Source organism: Pelophylax lessonae, assembly GCF_965119305.1.
Source record: "Pelophylax lessonae genome assembly, contig: HAP1_SCAFFOLD_364, whole genome shotgun sequence".
Lineage (NCBI taxonomy): Eukaryota > Metazoa > Chordata > Amphibia > Anura > Ranidae > Pelophylax > Pelophylax lessonae.
The window spans coordinates 100323-123011 of record NW_028119980.1 but is presented as its reverse complement, the minus strand read 5'-3'; the positions used below and the strand labels follow the sequence as shown (position 1 = coordinate 123011).

The window sequence follows — 22689 nt, the reverse complement described above, 5'->3', positions numbered from 1 at the left end:
GGAGAAAAGAACAAGTGAGAGAGAGAAGAAAGAAAGAATAGAGAGGGGCAAGAGATAGAGAACTAGGGAAATTTGCTACTCCAAGTATACGTAACCCACCATTAGTACTAGCCAGCAGTACCAGCCCTGGAGAACAGCCAGTTAGCAGCCACCAGCCATACCCACCTGGGGGACAGCAGCAGCCAGCGATTCCTGCAGGAACCCAATTCAATCCACGTAACAAAACAGAAGGGGATCTGTCCCCTTCTGTCTGGGCAGATCAGATTGGAGGGCCCATAGAGTAGAACGGGCTGTGTCCGTGTCTGCTCTGCATATGCTGACATGGACCTATCATCTGATGTGCCCGCTCTGTTCATTGTGGCCCGCGACCGGTTACCAAGTCGCTAAAGTGGCTCTTGCTCCTCAAAAAGTATATACCTATACACGAACACACACTTTTTTTTTTTTTCATTTTTGAGGTGGTAATCTTGGGTGAGTTCCCACACTTTTTTCCCAGGACTTGACCCCTGATTATAACTGTCACTTTTGCTGGAGAACTTGTTTTTGTAAACAGGTGAAGCTGAAAAACGACAGAATTCCTGGCAGGTAACTGTTATGGGGGACTCAGGAAAACTAAGATTGCTGCATTACTGATGGTGACAGACTGGACCGGTCAATGTAATTGTCCCTATAGGTGTATAGTGTAGAGGTCCCTATAGGTGTATAGTGTAGAGGTCCCTATAGGTGTATAGTGTAGAGGTCCCTATAGGTGTATAGTGTAGAGGTCCCTATAGGTGTATAGTGTAGAGGTCCCTATAGGTGTATAGTGTAATGGTCCCTATAGGTGTATAGTGTAATGGTCCCTATAGGTGTATAGTGTAAGAAGTGATGGTGAGATACAATACATCAGATTGCAATGACCGGCCGTCTCCTGTGTTTATTTTTGGGTATAAGATGTACGTTGTACTTTGTGTGGGGGAGAGAACTGGCAGGGAAAGGGTAAAAGATTACCCAGAAACCCACAAGTACTCTGAGTTATGCCTGCCCAGCCTGGTCCTGGTCCTCAGTACCTCCCCACACCAGGAGAGACCCCCCATAGAATGAACAATAAACCAAATCCTGTAATACTTACCAATCACGTGAACGATGACCTTCTTGAATGGATGATGCTGGACGTTGTCCACGGTGAGGCTGGCCAAGTAGGTTCCGCTGTCACTTTGCAGGACCGGGCTGATGACCAAGGAGCAATCCTTTTTTTGTTTTTTCTGCAGTATTTTAATATCTTCCTGCAGGATGGGAATGTAAGGACCGCCTCCTTCCGGAGTCATTCCCCACGCAATCCCAACACTGCTTCTACCAGAGAGATAATTTTTGGTGATCACACATGGGATCACCAGTGTAGAGCCGGCTGTAACCTCCAGGCGGGTGAACAATGGCCGGGCATGAGCAAATTCTACACCAACAAGGTACAGAAAGCAGAAAATAGCGAGCACTTTAAAAAAGCTCATTTTCCAAATTTGTCACTAAGAATAGAGAAAAGTGACAAAAAAATAATAAATATCAGTTTATTCACTCAGCTACTCAGAAAGATATCTGAATATTCGCTTTGTAAATGGAATGAGAATTCTCAGAACAGATCACACACAGGTGTGTTCACTACAAGAGTCAAATCTCAACTGACACAGCGCCCTCTGCCTGCAGTCCCTTTTATAGCTTTCTCAGCGGCAGTTAGGGCTGCACTCGACCGGTGCTGCGAATCGTGTTGGCAGTTAAATTTTTGCACTCTGCTCAATTACACTGCTGAAAAATCTTTGTTCAGTAAAATTGTTCAACACTGCATTACAAATAAAATGTCAATGAAGGGTTAACCCCCCCATGTTGTTTATCCCAATGTATGACTGTTGGGGAATTCCCGATTTCACTACATAGAGGTGTATGGGGGAGGGGGGAGGGGGGCTGGAGATGGGGGTTAGGACTGGATTTTATCTGCTTGTCTTCAATTTTTAAATCACACTGACCTCAGCTAAAAATAGATCCAATTATTTTTTTCAGTTGACCAAAATTAACAGTCACTTGTTTGCATCCTGGTGTGAATTAAATGACTCAGCTGATTTGATATATATATATATACACAGTAGCTCACAAAAGTAAGTACACCCCTCACATTTTTGTAAATATTTTATTCTATCTTTTCATGTGACAACACTGAAGAAATGACACTTTGCTACAATGTAAAGTAGTGAGTGTACAGCTTGTATAACAGTGTAACTTTACTCAACACACAGCCATTAATGTCTAAACCGCTGGCAGCAAAAGTGAGTACACCCCTAAGTGACAATGTCCAAATTGGGCCCTAATTATCAATATTTTGTGTGGCCACCATTGTTTTCCAGCACTGCCTTAACCCTCTTGGGCATGGAGTTCACCAGAGCTTCACAGGTTGTCACTGCAGTCCTCTTCCCCTCCTCCATGATGACATCACAGAGCTGGTGGATGTTAGAGACCTTGTAAGGCCCCTTTCACAATTGTGCGACTTGTCCTCAGGCTTGGGACTGCAAAGTCGCATGACAAGTTCTACTCCATGATTTCCAACGAGTGCCATTCATATCTGTGCCACTTCAAGTTGCGGCGACTTCAAAGTAGTCCATAGACCTCAATATCACACAGGCATTTCTTCAAGTCGCATCAAAGTCGTGCGACTTTTAGGTGGGTCAAGTGTGAACGAGGTCTAAGACAGGAAGTGTGTTACTGGCAGGAATAATAAGGGAGAAAAAAATCTATAAATGTTTAATTTATTCGTATGCATTTATTTTGTGATACAGTATTTATTGTGTCTTTTTTTTTTTTTTTTTTTTAGCGCTTCACTATTGGTCCGTGTATATTTGGAATGTATCTTTGCTCTAAGTGCTAGCAGTTTTTTTACTCTAGCGCTGTGTTTTTTTGCCCTTTTGAACATTTATTTATTTATTTATTTTTTATTGTATCATTTCTGATTTTGTCCATATGATGTCATTTTCTTAATTTTTTTTTTTTTTGTCTACAGAGCGTGCGTTTCACGGAAAATTGTAGCGCTAAATTCGGTCTGCAATTTCCAGATCAGACCAGTTCTGGATTCTGGACCAGAAGGATTTTCCCCTTAAAGCGGTAGTATCCCGCTTTTTTCCACTTTTAACTACAGGGAAGCCTATAATAAGGCTTACCTGTAGGTACAATTAATATCTCCTAAACCGGCAGGGTTTAGGAGATATTTGCACTGCATGCAGCCGCCCACGCGAGCAGCGCATGCGCTCTGAAGGTCCGGAGGACCTTCAGCTTTCCTTGCTGGGAGCTTGCCGGAAAATGACTCCCGCGCACATGCACGGGAGTGACGTCATCGCGGCTCCTGCCAATCACAGCGCCGGAGCTGCCGAACCCGGAAGAGACGCAGAGGGATCATGTCAGCTCCCACAGCGGTGTCCGGGGGTCCGTGTCGGGGCTTCAGTCTAAGGTAAGTAATTCATAAAGAGCTAGTATGCGATGCATACTAGCTCATTATGCCTTTGGGCCCTTTCACACGGGCGTTCCGCATGTCCGTAAATCCTCCTATTTTCTCTTACGTCCTCCGACAGTCGCCGCCCCTCATATAGTCTTCACCAATGGGTATTGACTTCCGCTCCGCAGGAGTAGCTAGGCATAAGACTTGTTAGAAACAAAAGCTTTTAGCATAGACACACCCATGGGGGCTGTCCCACTGGTCAATGCCCCCCTGCAGTAAGCCATCCCAACTCAGTTTGTCTCTGCCTAGCGTTAGCAGTAGATAGGCTTCCCTGTGCTGGGGCTACAGTCTCAGCCTTCTAATCTTTTCTTTTGATTTTTATTTGCAAGAATGTCAGTTTTTCCTTTGCTTTACTAGCTGTTTATTTTGTCAGCTTTAGTTTTAGTCGGATCTTCGGATGAAGATGGATTATGAGAAGCTGGGAATCGGACTGGCCACCCTGGCTCTCCAGGGCAGAGGGTCAGAGGGATCCCCAGCCCGCCATCGAGCGTTCGGCTATGGTTCGCCCTGGCACTATGAACGACCCATCCCTGTTCGCAGCAGGGATGCAGCCTGTGAGGTGGCTACCTCACTGGACGCTTATGCGGTTAGGTGCTGCAGTGTCCTGCGTTTTGGCTGATGGCATTCCCTGTCATCTGAGGACAGAGGCTTTCCGTGTCATAGAGGCACCCCACGCCATCCAGTACAGGTAAGTACTTTTCTGTGTGGGGCCTCTGTCTGGGGTGGCAGTCCTGTGTTGCTGTGTCCCCCCTCTTGTCTGTGCGTTTGTGGGGCTCCCTGATGCGATCCCTGCGGGGGTCTTTTTTATTGCACTGCTGGCGCTGTGTGGTATTGGGAGCCCCTCTCCTGTGTCACTTCAGTGTTTTGGGAGGTGCAGACTGTGTGTGCGGCGGCCGCTGCGGCTAAAAACCATTTTATACAGTTTATCGTCACATGCCACTAAAACAAAATCCCCATCACTAGGCCCTGCTAGCCAGCAAAGGATACTCCTAATAAAACCCATTTATGTCTCTTCACTAAATAGAAGTTTCAGTTGATTTACATTATAATCAATTTATATAGAAGCTTCTAATCACTCATGCTGCCTCTGCAGTGATGGTCCTACTCTAATGTATGGGAGTAGGGACATTGTGACATTATTATTGATATATGTGATTAATTCCTGTTATCTCCTAATATTGGCACAGGGACCGATGGCTGGCGGCTCCAATCCAAATCTGGCAGATCTACGTCCATTCCCTGAAAAGGGTGGACCTCAGCTGTGTAACCGGTCAGCTCACACAAATGTCTCTGGTCCTTCGAGGGACGTAAGCGGTGCGGAAAGTCAGAGCGTACGCGTCTCACCCGCATGAACTGAAGGTCAGTGTTATACTTTACCCCAATTACACTTTGCACCAAAAGGGACATCGGGCCCGTCTGCCGAGAGTAACTTCTTCACCTAACTGTCCCTATTGTTATATTTCCATGTATCCTATTCTTCTGTATTGTTGTAAACCAGAGGCCTCCAAACTCTCTAAACAAAGGGCCTATGACTAATGGAAGTAAAAGAACCCTTATCATTGGTGTCAGTGGGAGGAATAGTGTCCCATCATTGGTATCAGTGGGAGGAATAGTGCCCCATCATTGGTGTCAGTGGGAGGAATAGCGCCCCATCATTGGTATCAGTTGGAGGAATAGTGTCCCATCATTGGTGTCAGTGGGAGGAATAGCGCCCCATCATTGGTGTCAGTTGGAGGAATAGTGCCCCATCATTGGTGTCAGTGGGAGGAATAGTGTCCCATCATTGGTGTCAGTGGGAGGAATAGCGCCCCATCATTGGTGTCAGTTGGAGGAATAGTGCCCCATCATTGGTGTCAGTGGGAGGAATAGTGCCCCATCATTGGTGTCAGTGGGAGGAATAGTGCCCCATCATTGGTGTCAGTGGGAGGAATAGTGTCCCATCATTGGTGTCAGTGGGAGGAATAGTGTCCCATCATTGGTGTCAGTGGGAGGAATAGTGTCCCATCATTGGTGTCAGTGGGAGGAATAGTGTCCCATCATTGGTGTCAGTGGGAGGAATAGTGTCCCATCATTGGTGTCAGTGGGAGGGATAGTGTCTCATCATTGGTGTCAGTGGGAGGGATAGTGTCTCATCATTGGTTTCAGTGGGAGGAATAGCACCCCATCATTGGTGTCAATGGGAGGGATAGTGTCCCATCATTGGTGTCAGTGGGAGGGATAGTGGCCCATCACTGGTGTCAGTGGGAGGGATAGTGCCCCATCATTGGTGTCAGTGGGAGGAATAGTACCTCATCATTGGTGTCAGTGGGAGGAATAGTACCTCATCATTGGTGTCAGTGGGAGGAATAGTGCCCCATCATTGGTGTCAGTGGAAGGAATAGTACCTCATCATTGATGTCAGTAGGAGGAATAGTGTCCCATCATTGGTGTCAGTGGGAGGAATAGTGTCCCATCATTGGTGTTAGTGGGAGGGATAGTGTCCCATCATTGGTGTCAGTGGGAGGGATAGTGTCCCATCATTGGTGTCAATGGGAGGGATAGTGTCCCATCATTGGTGTCAGTGGGAGGGATAGTGGCCCATCACTGGTGTCAGTGGGAGGAATAGTGCCCCATCATTGGTGTCAGTGGGAGGAATAGTACCTCATCATTGGTGTCAGTGGGAGGAATAGTACCTCATCATTGGTGTCAGTGGGAGGAATAGTGCCCCATCATTGGTGTCAGTGGAAGGAATAGTACCTCATCATTGATGTCAGTAGGAGGAATAGTGTCCCATCATTGGGGTCAGTGGGAGGAATAATGTCTCATCATTGGTGTCAGTGGGAGGAATAGTGTCTCATCACTGGTGTCAGTGGGAGGAATAGTGTCTCATCATTGGTGTCAGTGGGAGGAATAGTGTCTCATCATTGGTGTCAGTGGGAGGAATAGTGTCTCATCACTGGTGTCAGTAGGAGGAATAGTGTCCCATCATTCTTGTCAGTGGGAGGAATAGTGCCCCATCATTGGTGTCATCGGGCAGAATAGTGCCCCATCATTGGTATCAGTCGGAGGAATAGTGCCACATCATTGGTGTCAGTGGGAGGAATAGTGCCCCATCATTGGTGTCAGTGGGAGGAATATTGTCCCATCATTGGTGTCAGTGGAAGTAATAGTGCCTCATCACTGGTGTCAGTAGGAAGGAAAGTGTCCCATCATTGGTGTCAGTAGTGAGTCAAGCAGAGTTCAGAGGTCAGTAGTAAGGCATACTCTCCCTAACCTAGGGGTAATAGAGCAGTTAAAGGGAAAGCCCTGTCCCCTCGCCTGGTCCATTACCCTTGGCGTGGGAGAGTATGCCTTACTACTGACTTTTGAACTCCATCTCACTTACTCCGGTTTCCTCGCACACTCCAAAGACATGCTGGGAGGTTAAATGGCTCCTGTCTAAATTGGCCCTAGAATGTGCGTTAGGGGCCTTAGATTGTAAGCTCCTTAGGGGCAGAGACCGACGTGAATGTATAGTATACAGTATATGTAACATACTGTGTAAATTGTCAGCACTATATAAATACCCGTAATAAATAAACTCAAAATTTAAATCCAAAATGACCCTTGCAGTGGGGGTCATTATATGCGTTTGTATGTGAGATAAGGACCTTAGATTGTAAGCTCCCGAGGATAGAGACTGATATGAATGTACAAAATGTAAAGCACTGTGTAAACTGTCGGCACTAAATAAATACCTGTACTAATACATATTAAGAATATACAGAAAAGTCATCTCTGCTCACTGCTCTCTCCACCCACCACCTGTCAGTACATACTGATTGGCTCTTAGTGCTGCTCCTCCCACTCCTGCTCTGCTGTGGGTGGCTGGAATGTAACATTTAGTTGTGTTGACTGGTGTATTTTATTATCTCCCCGGAATTCAGTTTTAACCCTTTGTTTGGTGTATAGGTGGATCCCAGTGACGTGTTTGTGCTCCCACCAACGGCATCCAAGACCTTCACATTGCTGTGCGCCCCAACAAAGCCGGCAGCAGATTCATCTACCTCAACATAGTAGATGTTGACCAACATCAGCTGGTAGCCTCCTGGTTAGTCTGTGTAATGAGCCGAAATCCCATCATTTCTAAGGTGAGCTGTGGATTTCAATGTTCTGTTAAATTGAATTTAGATATCTGAAGCCACATTTGTGTTGTGTGCCTTTAATTGGTTGTCACTCCCGGTGTGATTTAAAGAAACTGAGCTTTTACCATTTTATTTTCCATTTATATATATATATATATATATATATACTATATTGTCAAAAGTATTGGTACGCCTGCCTTTACACACACATGAACTTTAATGGCATCCCAGTCTTAGTCCGTAGGGTTCAATATTGAGTTGGCCCACCCTTTGCAGCTATAACAGCTTCAACTCTTCTGGGAAGGCTGTCCACAAGGTTTAGGAATGTGTCTATGGGAATGTTTGACCATTCTTCCAGAAGCATATTTGTGAGGTCAGGCACTGATGTTGGATGAGAAGGCCTGGCTCGCAGTCTGCCCTCTAATTCATCCCAAAGGTGTTCTATCGGGTTGAGGTCAGGACTCTGTGCAGGCCAGTCAAGTTCCTCCACCCCAACACCACTCATCTATGTTCCTACAAAGTTGGGAGCATGAAATTGTCCAAAATGTCTTGGTATGCTGAAGCCTTAAGAGTTCCCATCACTGGAACTAAGGGGCCAAGCCCAACCCCTGAAAAGCAACCCCACGCCATAATCTCCCCGCCACCAAATGATTTGGACCAGTGCACAAAGCAAGGTCCATAAAGACATGGATGAGGGAGTTTGGGGTGCGTGTAAAGGCAGGCGTCTCAATACTTTTGACAATATAGTGTAACCTCTTTTAGGTTTTCATTGCTATCTCTGGCTCTGTTGGGGAGATTTCTCCTCATTGAGTGACTTAGTGGCTTCCTTGTAAGAATTGTGGAGACCGGGAGCACCAGGACAGGAGGGCACCCACAGCAAGAAAGTGTAACTGCCATTCCATCGCTAAAACTCTCGTTGGGGCTCTGTTGGAGAGATTTCTCCTCGTTTAGTGTGTTATTGATGTTCCTCCGACAACATGGTAATAAATATAGTGAAGGGGGTCACTAGGATAGGAGGGCACCCACAGCAATAAAAAAACCTAACTGCCATTACAGTACTAAAATTGTGTGCCGACCCTCTGTGTCACTGCTCAGGAAGTGCGAGAAAATTTCCTAGGGTGTGATTTAGGAAGTATTACCAAAAAAATGGTAGATGACACCATGTTGGCTAAGATTACCGCCTGGAGCCCATGACAGGGGCCACACTAATCCTCAACAAGCTCCTGCCAGCCTGAGAAAGGCCTAGCTCCCTCTGCAAGTCTAGTAGATAATTTGCAATGCTATGGAGGAAAGTGGGAAAATTGGAGTAGACAACACCATGTTGGCCAAGGTGACCGACTGGAGCCCATGACAGGGGACAAACTCATCTTCAACAAGCTCCTGCCAGCCTGAGAAAGGGGCCTAGCTCCCTCTGCAGGTCTAGTAGATCATTTGGAATGCTATGGAGGAAAGTGGAAAAATTGGAGTAGATGATACCATGTTGGCCAAGATGCCCAACTGGAGCCCATGACAGGGGACAACCTCGTCCTCAACAAGCTCCTGTCAGCCTGAGAAAGGACTAGGTCCCTCTGCAGGTCTAGTAGATAATTTGCAAAGCTATGGAGGAAAGTGGAAAAATTGGAGTAGATGACACCATGTTGGCCAAGATGCCTGACTGGAGGCCATGACAGGGGACAACCTCGTCCTCAACAAGCTCCTGTCAGCCTGAGAAAGGACTAGATCCCTCTGCAGGTCTAGTAGATAATTTGCAATGCTATGGAGGAAAGTGGAAAAATTGGAGTAGATGATACCATGTTGGCGATGATGAGCGACTGGAGCCCATGACAGGGGACAACCTCGTCCTCAACAAGCTCCTGTCAGCCTGAGAAAGGACTAGGTCCCTCTGCAGGTCTAGTAGATAATTTGCAATGCTATGGAGGAAAGCGAAAAATTGGAGTAGAGGACACCATGTTGGCCAAGATGACCGACTGGAGCCCATGACAGGGGACAAACTCGTCTTCATCAAGCTCCTGCCAGCCTGAGAAAGGGGCCTATCTCCCTCTTCAGACATGCAGACATATTGCAACACCATGGAGGAAAGTGGAAAAATAGCACTGAACCCGTATCTCATTGGAATACCAATGTTGATGTAAATGACCTGGTTCCTGGGCAGGCGGCTTCTACACCCCTGAGGATCTCCGCGGTCTTCTTGGCTTGTAGTGTTATGTACCAAAAATTGAAATTGAAGAGCCACACCAAGAAGTCCAGATACAACTTTATTCTGATAAAAGTCAAGGGGACAAATACAAAATAAAATAAAAAAAGTAACCAAAGCATTTTGGGGGTCCAAAAGCACCCCCTTTGATCAGGGCTAGAAAAATATAAAAACATCTCCATATCAATCTGATATCAATACACTATCCCCTCCTTGGGGTCATATTTATAAAGAACAGAAATGGGAGTAGATGACACCATGTTGGCCAAGATGGCAACCTGGAGCCCATGACGGGACAACCTAATTCTCAACAAGCTCCTGTAAGCTTGACTAAGTGACACAGCGCCCTCTTCAGGCCTGCAGACATATCGCAACACCATAGAGGAAAGTTGAAAATAGCGTTGAATCTGTAGTTGTATCTCACTGGTATTATCTTCAAGTATTGATGTTGATGGAGGTGACCTGGTTCCAGGGCAGGCAGCTTCTATACCCCAGAGCAGGGATCTCCAGCTGTTGTGGAACTACACGTCCCATGAGGCATTGTAAAATTCTGACATTCGCAGACATGACAAGGCATGATGGGAATTGTAGTTCCTGAACAACTGGAGGGCCATAGTTTGGTGACACCTGCCCCAGAGGATCTCCATGGTCTACTTGGCTTGTAATGTAATATAACAAAAGTGGAAATTGAAAAGCCACACCAAGGCTAAGAGGTCCAGATACAACTTTATTTTGATAAAAAGTCAAGCGGATAAAAAAGTAGCCAATGCGTTTCAGCAGTCCAAGAGCGCCCCTATTCACCAGGGCTAGAAAAATATAAGGACCTTTCCATATCAATCCTATATCAATAAAATATCCCCTCCTTGGGGTCATATTTTGAAAAACATTGCAGTAGATGACACCATGTTCACCAAGATGGCAACCTGGAGCCCATGACAGGGGACAACCTAATCCTCAACAAGCTCCTGCCAGCCTGAGGAAACCACACAGTGCCCTCTTCAGGTCAGCAAATATATTGCAGCTCCACACCTGCCTACACACAGACTACAATGAAAACCCAACAGAGGTTCTAACCGGCCTCTTCTCTGTCCAAAAGTAAAGGTTAAATCTGAATCTGAGCTTTAAATTACTTTTTTTGCATCAGTTTTACGAAGGTGACGTTCTTCTCCAACACATGAGCAATGCGTATTTCCCAGCTCAGCACGGAAGGCTGCATGTAGTATTTGGCAGAGGATATGCATTGTTAATCTAGAAGAAGATAATTGTCTATGGAGTTATAGGACATTAGTGCCCATCACATGGTCATCCATCATCCAGGCTTCATTCCAGCTTTACTGCCCTCTCATGGACCGTCATACAAAGTTTCCAAAGTTTAGGTGGAAAACTTCCTCCGTTCCCTGACAGTGTTAAATGAGCTCCTAATGGGCAGCCATTAATTTTCATGGCTATCCTCTGAGTTTTTTAATCTCCGCCGAGTTTATTAAAACCATCAGACGCTGCGTCCTGAAATGTACTTGTGGCCTTTATAAGAGTCGTAATGTTCCAACAGAAAAATGAAGATTCTAATTGAGTGCAGAATGGAAATGGAATGTTCGGCTCAATACTTGTTTATTTGTAATATACCGATATCAGAGCGAGGGGAAATTAAAGGTGAATGCTGCCTGCATGATGTTTCTAAGAAGCACGGATTTTATATTAAACCTCTTGCCATCCGCAGAACGCATATGTACGGTGACAAATAGGGCGGGCTTTATTGACCCATCTGCTGCACATGTGCATTCATGGGCGGCGGAGGTAACTATGCTGCAGCACATCGTAGCAAAAAGTGGATGTGTTTTACATTCAGCTGAATATTGGCTGTGACTTAAAGTGATGCAGAGTTCAGAGGTCAGTAGAAGGTGAAGCAGAGTTCAGAGGTCAGTAGTAGGTGAAGCAGAGTTCAGAGGTCAGTAGTAGGTGAAGCAGAGTTCAGAGGTCAGTAGTAGGTGAAGCAGAGTTCAGAGGTCAGTAGTAGGTGAAGCAGAGTTTAGGGGTCATGAGTAAGTGATGCAGAGTTTAGGGGTCATGAGTAAGTGATGCAGAGTTTAGGGGTCATGAGTAAGTGATGCAGAGTTTAGGGGTCATGAGTAAGTGATGCAGAGTTTAGGGGTCATGAGTAAGTGATGCAGAGTTTAGGGGTCATGAGTAAGTGATGCAGAGGTCAGGGGTCAGTAGTAAGTGAAGCAGAGTTTAGGGATCAGTAGTAAGTGAGGCAGAGTTCACCCCCAAACCACTAACACCCCGTTCACGTCCAATTACGGACATCCATGACTGACCCCCCCCCCCCCCCCCCAACTACTATGTGTGAGGGAATATTGGGACCCATGTTCAGGGCACACATATTGCACCCATAGAGGATACTCCACTGATTCTCATACATGTAATGTGGGTCCTTCATCACCCAATGCAAGCCTTGCTATAGCTGTGTGGGCGGAGCTTATTATGGAGGAGGAGCTATGGCATCAGAACAACCTTACAGACGTGAAACTCTTTGGTTGTAACTCACACTTAAAATTGTGAACACCGTTTTTTTTTCCTGTTGCCCCCGGCCTAGTTTGGCTAAGTGATAATTACTGCCCTGGTAGCGCGGTTCATGTCTATGCGGTTCCTCTGTAAATATAGAGCACAGACATCATTCTGCATTATGATAAATTGCTGGAGCGCTCTCTCTGAAAAGGGATTATTACAAGCTGACATGTATAATTTTGCTCGGCTGTTCATTGTTAAAACAATTTGAATTAGTATGTCTGGCATTCATTCCTAGGGGAGCTGCAATGAAACATTGCAATCTGAAAATATTAAAGCTCTCCTGTAATTTGTTTCTGAAAGTGCTGTGCGCGCCGAATCCACCGCCTCTGATGGAAATGGATTAACGAGCCGGAGAGCGGGCGCAGCCGCTACGCGGGGTTCTATGGCCTGACCACTACTTATCTGCTCTGCTTCCAACCACTCATTAAATCCGACCCGTGCTCAGATAAAGTTATATAAATGTCTTTCCGAGATCCTATTACCGAGGGTTCAAATGCATTCCTTCCTGGAGAAAATGCTGCTCTGGGCTCCCTACTGACCAGTCATGTGATTTGTATTGTAGGGGCGGGTCAGAGTTTGGCTGAACTTCCCATTTAGCAGAAAGCATTTTATTTAAATGATTATTTTATAGTATTTTTTAATGATTTTTTTATAATTATTTTATTTGATGATTATTTTATATAATGATTATTGTATAATATTATTATATAAAATGTTATTTTATTCAGAAAATGCTGGGGAAAATGCTGCTCTGGGCTCCCTACTGACCAGTCATGTGATTTGTGTTGAAGGGGCGGGTCAGAGGTCACATTGGCTGAACTTCCCATTTAGCAGAAAACATTTTATTTAATGCTTTTTTTATAATATTATTATTTTATAGGATTTTTTCATGATTATTTTATAACATTTTTAGTTAATGATTATTTTATTTAATGATTAATGTATAATATTATTATATAAAATGTTATTTTATTTAGAAATTTATATATAGTAATATTATTATTTTATAGGAATTTTTAATGATTATTTTATAACATTTTTATTTAATGATTATTGTATAATATTATTATATAAAATTTTATTATATTTAGAAAATGCTGGAGAAAATGCTGCTCTGGGCTCCCCAAACTGACCAGTCATGTGATTTGTGTTGAAGGGGCGGGTCAGAGGTCACATTGGCTGAACTTTCCATTTGGCAGAAAACATTTTATTGAAATTAATATTTTATAATAATATTAGTTTATATCATTATTTTAAGATTATTTTAAAATATTTTTCTTTAATGATTATTTTTTTAATGATTATTGTATAGCATTATTATTTAAATTGTATTTTATTTAACGATTATTAATATAATTAGTTATGTATTATTATAATAAAATTTAAATAATAGTATTATAAAATGTTAATTAAATAAAATCATGAAATAATAATATAACACAATAATCATTAAATAAATAGATCATTAAATGAAAATATAATAAAATAGTATTCCACTGAAATAAACATTAAATAATAATATTGTAAAATAATAATATTAAATAACCATTAAATAATATTATCATAAAATAATTAAATTACAGTATTTTAAAATAATATTATTATGAAATAATAATTAAATAATAATATTAAACAATAATAATAAAATAAAATAAAAAAATTATCATTTAATAATATACATATTTTTTTTATTTGCAAAAATTTAGAAAATACAAAACATAATACAAAATAACAATACATGGCAATACATTTACATAAATAATAGTATATAAAATGGTCATTAAATAAAATAATCATTAAATAACAATATTATATCAAAATCAATAAATAAAAATATAACAAAAAATAATAATCCAGTTAAATAATCATTAAATAATATTTTAAAATAATAATTAAATAATAATATTAAACAATAATAATTAAATTAAATAATCATTTAACAATAATATTTTTTTTATTTGCAAACTTTTAGAAAATACAAGACATAATACAAAATAACAATACATGGCAATACATTTACATAACTAATAGTATATTAAATAAAATAATCATTAAATAATCATATTATACAATAATCATTAAATGATCATTAAATAAAATTTAATAAAATAACTATCCAGTTAAATAATCATTAAATGATAATACTATAAAATAATAATATAACATCATTAAATAATAATATTATAAACTAATAATGAAATAATAATATTAAACAAAAATAATTACAATAATTTAATAATAATATTTTTTTTTTTATTTACAAACTTTTAGAAAATACAAGACATAATACAAAATAGCAATACATTTACAACACCAATAATGCAAAAAAAAAAAAAAAAAACACGCATAACACCCAAAATAACTCAAATAATAATGTTATAAAAAAAAAATAACAATATTATTGAATAATTATTAAATAATTATAATGTAAAAAAAAAAAAATAATAATTTAAACAACAACAAAAATATTTTATGTTTTTAAAGGCCTTTTGAAATTACAATTCCCTCCGGAGACAAGGGCTGCAACAAAAGGATCACCTATACCAATCCCTACCAATCCAAGAAGAGATACTCCCTCCATACAAACAGGGTGGACCTACTGCAGTTCAAGAAGAACACCTTCAAGGTAACCGCTGCTTTTTACCTTTTCTTTGCTGATGCTTCATATATATAACTGTATGTGTGTGTATATATATATATACACACACAGTGCCTTGAATAAGTATTCACACCCCTTGAAATTTCCCACATTTTGTCATGTTACAACCAAAAACGTAAATGTATTTTATTGGGAGCTCCTTCTTCCACATGTTTGCTGTGTCCCCCACATGGCTTCTCCTAAACTGCAAACAGGACTTCTTATGGCTTTCTTCCACCAATGGCTTTCTTCTTCTCACTCTTCCATAAAGGGCAGATTTGTGGAGCGCACGACTAATAGTTGTCCTGTGGACAGATTCTTCCACCTGAGCTGTGGATCTCTGCAGCTCCTCCAGAGTTCCCATGGGCCTCTTGGCTGCTTCTCTGATGAATGCTCTCCTTGCCTGGCCGGTCAGTTTAGGTGGATGGCCATGTCTTGGTAGGGGCCCGGCCGGTCAGTTTAGGTGGACGGCCATGTCTTGGTAGGGGCCCGGCCGGTCAGTTTAGGTGGATGGCCATGTCTTGGTAGGGGCCCGGCCGGTCAGTTTAGGTGGATGGCCATGTCTTGGTAGGGGCCCGGCCGGTCAGTTTAGGTGGACGGCCATGTCTTGGTAGGGGCCCGGCTGGTTAGTTTAGGTGGACGGCCATGTCATGGTAGGGTTGCCCGGCCGGTCAGTTTAGGTGGACAGCCATGTCTTGGTAGGGGCCCGGCCGGTCAGTTTAGGTGGACGGCCATGTCTTTGTAGGGGCCCGGCCGGTCCGTTTAGGTGGACGGCCATGTCTTGGTAGGGTTGCCCGGCCGGTCAGTTTAGGTGGACGGCCATGTCTTGGTAGGGGCCCCGCCAGTCAATTTAGGTGGACGGCCATGTCTTGGTAGGGGCCCGGCCGGTCAGTTTAGGTGGACGGCCATGTCTTGGTAGGGTTGCAGTTGTGCCATACTCTTTCCATTTTCCCATGATGGATTGAACAGCGCTCCGTGAGATGGTCAAAGCTTGGGAGATTTTTTTATAACCTAACCCTGCTTTACACTTCTCCACAACTTTATCCCTGACCTGTCTGGTGTGTTCCTTGGCCTTCATGATGCTGTTTAATCACTAAGGTTCTCTAACAAACCTCTGAGGGCTTCACAGAACAGCTGTATTTATACTGAGATTACATTACACACAGATGGACTCTATTTACTAATTAGGAGACTTCTGAAGGTAATTGGTTCCACTAGATTTTAGTTAGGGGTATCAGAGTAAAGGGGGGGGGGGGGTGAATACAAATGCAGCCACACTTTTCACAGATTTATTTGTATCATTTATCATTTTCCTTCCACTTCACAATTATGGCCACTTTGTGTCGGTCTATCACATAAAATCCCAATAGAATTTTTGGTTGTAACATGAGAAAATGTGGAAAATGTCAAGGGGTGTGAATGCTTTTTCAAGACACTGCGTGTGTATATATATATATATTTGTGTGTGTGTGTGTGTATATATATATACATATACACACGCAGTGTCTTGAAAAAGCATTCACACCCCTTGACATTTTCCACATTTGATTAAACAAAAAAAAAATTTATATATATAATTTTTTATTTTGTTTAACCACTTCTGGACCGGAAGGATTTGCCCCCTTAATGACCAGACCACTTTTTGCGATTCGGCACTGCGTTATTTTAACGGACAATTGCGCGGTCGGGCGATGCTGTACCCAAATGAAATTGATGTCCTTTTTTTCCCACAAACAGAGCTTTCTTTTGGTGGTATTTGATCACCTGTGCGATTTTTACTTTTTGCGCTATAAACAAAAAAAGAGCAACAATTCTGAAAAATGTTTTTTTTAACATTTTAGGCCAATTTGTTTTCTGCTACATATTTTTTTAAAAAGAAATCCCAATAAGCGTATTTTCATTGGTTTGCACAAAAGTTATCACCTCTACAAACTAGGGGAAAGATTTATGTCATTTTTATTGTGTTTTTTTTTACTAGTAATGGCAGCGATTAGCGATTTATAGCGGGACTGCGACATTGCGGCGGACAGATCGGACCCCTGACTGACATTTTTGACAATTTTGGGGGTACCAGTGACATCACTACAGTAATCAGTGCTATACATATGCACTGTCACTGTAATAATGACACTGGCAGGGAAGGGGTTAACAGTATTGGTGATCAAAGGGTTAAATGTGAGCCTAGGGGAGTGATTCTAACTGTGGGGGGGGCGTGGCTTGTGAAATGATCATAGAGACCTGTGTTCCTGTATAGAAGGATCACAGGCGCTCTGTGATCATTCCAGGGAGAAGAACGGTCAGCTGTGTTTACAACATCCGACCGTCCTTCTCTCTCAGCGGGGAGCGATCGTGGGTGTCAGGGGGCAATCGGAGCCGCCTGTCCCGTGCATCGGAGTCCCTGCTGACGAGTGAGGGCAGGAGCGCGCCCCCTAGCTGCAGGCGCACGACCGATGTATACTTAAGGCGGTTTGCGCAGGAGCGGCTGCGCGGCGGGCAGTAGTAAAGTGGTTAATTTAGTTTCTTTTTTTTACACTTTTTTTTTTTTTAACTTTATTACTATTACAAAGGGCTAACAAGCCCCTTATGTGATAGCACAGGACAGGGAACAGGTCCTCTTTACGGAGACATCAGGGGTCTATTAGACTCCCAATGTCTCCCTCGTCCTCCAGTGTAGCTAACCAACCACAGGTTGTGCTTGATTAGCTTCCTCCTTGGCTCCAGTAGCTGAGGAATGACAGCCGTGAACCTGGAAGTGATATTATACACATTGCTTCTGGGTTCATTTGTCACAGGGAAGATCTCACTGTGGGAGCCTTTACTGCAGTTCAGACCTCCCCTGGGTGCTGTTGGCAGGTGGGGGAGGGGCAGGCCTTCATACCCCAATAAAAATCCATGCCCCCTTATCTGAATGCCCTTTGCTCAGTGCTGGGACAAGGTGATCTAGAGCCCAGGGTGAATATGCCAAACTGCGCCCCCCAACCCTCCCCCCTCCCCCAAAGGCAATATGAGCATCTAGGCCCCTTTCACACTTGTGTGACTTGTTCTGTGACAGAGCGAGAGCAATAAAAAAAAAAAAAGAAGAGCTACTCTAAACTGGTAAGCGTTAAAAATGTTTAAAGAATCGCCTATGGAGATTGTTATTGACCATAGTTTGTCGCCATTCCGCCGGTGTGCGCAATATTAAACCGTAACATGTTCGGTATCTATTTACTCGGCGTGACATCATCATTACAACCGTCCGCCGCAGGCAGCCACTCCTGTGCAAACTGACTTAGGTATACGTTGGTCGCGCACAGGGAGCTAGGGGGCGAGCGCACACCACCGCTCGTCAGCGGGGAAGCCGATGCACGGGGCATCGCTCCCCGCTGAGAGAGAAGAACGATCGGATGTTGTAAACACAGCTGATTGTTCTTCTCTCTGAAATGATCACAGAGCTCCTTCTATATAGGATCACAGGTCTCTATGATCATTTCACAAGTCCCTCCCCCAGACATTTAGTAAACACTCCCCTAGGCTCACAATTAACCCTCTGATCACCCCTGGTGTTAACCCCTTCCCTGCCAGTATCATTAGTACAGTGACAGTGCATATTTTTTAGCACTGATTACTGTAGTAATGTCTCTGGTCCCCCCAAAAGTGTCAAAAATGTCAGTTAGGGTTCCGATCTGTCCGCCGCAATGTCGCAGTCCTGCTAAAAATCGCTGATCGCCGCCATTACTAGTAAAAAAAAAAAAACAATAAATATGTCATAAATATTTCCCGTAGTTTGTAGGCATGATAACTTTTGCGCAAACCAATCAAAATACGCTTATTGCGATTTTTTTTTTTTTTTTTTTTTTTTTTTTTTTACCAAAAATATGTAGCAGAAAACAAATTGGCCTAAAATGTTAAAAAATTTTGATTTTAAAATTTTTTTGGGGAATTTCATATAGCAGGAAGTTAAAAAATATTGTATTTTTTTTTTTTTTCAGAATTGTCGCACTTTTTTGTTTATAGCACGAAAAATAAAAATCGCACAGGTGATCAAATACCACCAAAAGAAAGTTCTATTTGTGGGAAAAAAAGGACATTCATTTCATTTGGGTACAGCGTCGCACGACTGCGCAATTGTCAGTTAAAATAACGCAGTGCCGAATCGCAAAATATGGCCTGGTCATTAAGGGGGAAAAACCTTCCAGTCCAGAAGTGGTTAAACAAAATAAAAAATTATATATATATAATTTTTTTTTTTTTTTTGTTTAATAATATGAGGAAAATGTCAAGGGGTGTGAATGCTTTTTCAAGACACTCTGTGTGTATATATATATATATATATACAGCACCTTGATAAAGTATTCACACCCCTTGACATCTTCCTCATTTTCTCATGTTACAACCAAACATGTAAATGTATTTTATTGGGATTTTATGTGATAGACCGACACAAAGTGGCCATAATTGTGAAGTGGAAGGAGAATGATAAATTATACAAATAAATCTGTTAAAAGTATGTGTGGGGGGGGGGCATATGTATTCACCCCCCTTTACTTTGCTACCCCTAACTAAAATCAAATGGAACCAATTGCCTTCAGAAGTCATCTAAATAGTAAATAGAGTCCACCTTCCAGTCCAGAAGTGGTTAATAAGTCCTCACTGACGCAGCAGAAGACGCACGGTCCCCCCGCTCCGACATGACGAACGTCCTGTACGCTGCGCCTTCTTCCTCCATCCTCCATCTACACGACTTCATTAGGCCGTTCTAATTGTGCGGTGCGGCAGGCCACCCATTTTTTGCTCCGACACTTGTACACGGCGAGTTCTGCGTACGCACGCGTGAGCTAATGAAAGTTCATAGGAAGCCGCTCTGAAAGTTCTTAAATCAAGAGCCTGCGCGTGTCTGCTCCATCATTCACAGACCCTTATTAGAGAGCCGCACGGCCGCAATCTCCAGGCTCCTCCTCCTCTCTATATATAAATCCGGATTCTGCAGCCGGGAGGGATGATGATCTCCGGAAGACCGGAATCATTCGTTATCGGGGGCAAATCACCGGGAGCCACGATAATAACCCTCATTAGTTAGGATAATGCCGGGACTCAGGACTGATGGAGCCCCCATTAACTGAAATGTGAAATATATTTATATTCGGGGGGGGTTATTGCTGCAGAGTCTTACATAAAGGGCAACTTTCATGGGGAAAAAAATAGCAAATACAAAAAAAAAAACATAGCATATATAATCACTACACAAGTCATATTACAATGAATGTTATTGACCACTTGCTCTGCCTATCTGTGTCAGATCTAATTACTGTGTAGCTCTCCCCTGCAGAGCACTAGACTGAGAGGCCCGGGGATTGTGGGATATGTAGTTTCTGAACAGGAAGTGTCAGTTCTCACACTACAGAGTGTATTTCATATGCATCTCTCTTGGCTGTCATGTTTCGGGCACTGTCATGGGGGGGGGGGGGTGAGGTGACAGATGGTATAACCCCAGCGCCAGGAGTGGGGGGGGGGTAACGGATGGTATAACCCCAGGGCCAGGAGGGGGCGGGGTCAGCGGTATAACCCCAGGGCCAGGAGAGGGGTAACGGACGGTATAATCCCGGGGCCAGGAGGGGGGGGGGATCAGCGGTATAACCCCAGGGCCAGGAGAGGGGGGTAACAGAACGGTATAACCCCAGGGCCAGGAGAGGGTGGGGTCAGCGGTTTAACCCCAGGGCCAGGAGGGGGGGTAACGGACGATATAACCCCGGGGCCAGGAGGGGTGGGCGGGGTCAGCGGTATAACCCCAGGGCCAGGAGGGGGGTTAACGGGCGGTATAACCCCGGGGCCAGGAGGGTGGGCGTTGTTAGCGGTATAACCCCAGGGCCAGGAGGGGAGGTAACGGACGGTATAACCCCGGGGCCAGGAGGGGTGGGCGAGGTCAGCGGTATAACCCCAGGGCCAGGAGGGGGGGCGGGGGTCAGCAGTATAACCCCAGGGCCAGGAGATAGAATGGATACAATAGCCAATATTATTTCCTGGAAAGGTTTTTTATTCATTGATTGGATGAATTTTTCTTTCAGGTGGGGGCGGGGGAAACCTACACCATCGGACTTCGCTTTGCACCCAGCGACAGCGGCGGATTGGAAGAAATTCTCATATTTATCAATGACCACGAAGATAAAAACGAGGAGACGTTCTGCGTGAAGGTCATCTATGAAGAAACGAGGAAATCCCTCTGAAGGTTCGGACTGATCTGAAGGATGACGTTCCCACAATGATGGACATTAATTGTTGGTGAAGCCCAGATCCAGACAAAACATGATCCTTCTTGGGTTAGAACCTCTGCTGAGCTTTTACTGCTGGTGACTCCCTGTCATACTCTGACGCACAAGGTGTCACCGGGACAAGAATAGAGTTGGAATCCCCCCAAAAGAAGCCCCTTTAGTAGAGTTGGAGAGGTGTAAAGCCTCTGTCGTGTGTTTGTTGCAGTCTACTGCAGTGTTTCTCAACCAGGGTGCCGCGGCATCCCAGTGTGCCATTTGGGTACCCCTCAGGTGCCACGAGAGCGAAAGGACTCTAATCTGGGGGGGGGGGGACTCTTTGGCGTTGGACCTTTCTCATTGTGATTCTCTGATGTGATGGGGGGCTCTCACATATAGGGGGACACTGAAGTAATAGGGGGCTCTCATATAAAGGGGGACACTGATGTGATGAGGGGCTCTCATATATATGGGGACACTGATGTGATGGGGGGCTCTCATATATAGGGGGACACTGAAGTGATGGGGGGCTCTCATATAAAGGGGGACACTGATGTGATGGGGGGCTCACATATAAAGGGGGACACTGAAGTGATGAGGGGGGCTTTCATATATATGGGGAAACTGATGTGATGGGGGGGCTCACATATAAAGGGGGACACTGATGTGATGGGGGGCTCTCATATATATGGGGACACTGGTGTGATGGGGGGCTCTCATATATATGGGGACACTGGTGTGATGGGGGGCTCTCATATATAAGGGGACTCTGATGTGATGGGAGGCTCTCATATATAGGGGGACACTGATGTGATGAGGGGGGCTTTCATATATAGGGGGACACTGATGTGATGGGGGGCTCACATATATAGGGGGACACTGATGTGATGGGCTTTCATATATAGGGGGACTCTGATGTGATGGAGGCTTTCATATATAGGGAGACACTGATGGGATGGGGGGGCTCTCATATATAGGGGGACTCTGATGTGATGGGGGGGCTCTCATATATAGAGGGGGACACTGATGGGATGGAAGCTCTCATATATAGGGAGACACTGATGGGATGGGGGGCTTTCATATATATAGGGGGACACTGAAGTGATGGAGGCTCTCATATATAGGGGGACGGGGGACACTGATGTGATGGGGGGGCTCTCATATATAGGGGGACACTGATGGGATGGGGGGCTCTCATATATAGGAGGACACTGATGTGATGGGGGGTCTCTAATATATATATATGGGGACACTGATGTGATGGGGGGCTCTAATATATATGGGGACACTGATGTGATGGGGGGCTCTAATATATATGGGGACACTGATGTGATGGGGGGCTCTAATATATATGGGGACACTGATGTGATGGGAGGCTCTAATATATATGGGGACACTGATGTGATGGGAGGCTCTAATATATAGGGGGACACTGATGTGATGGGAGG

The 22689-nt window shown here is 43.8% G+C and overlaps 1 pseudogene across 1 annotated transcript; it reads left to right on the top strand.

Moving 5' to 3' along the window:
- The first annotated feature begins 4798 nt into the window (after nt 1-4798).
- Nucleotides 4799-21220, top strand: LOC309543818 (nephrocystin-4-like; annotated as a pseudogene). The gene is made up of 4 exons: nt 4799-4873; nt 7445-7623; nt 14864-15005; nt 21062-21220. The product of its transcript is annotated as a nephrocystin-4-like (transcript).
- Nucleotides 21221-22689: the final 1469 nt, after the last annotated feature.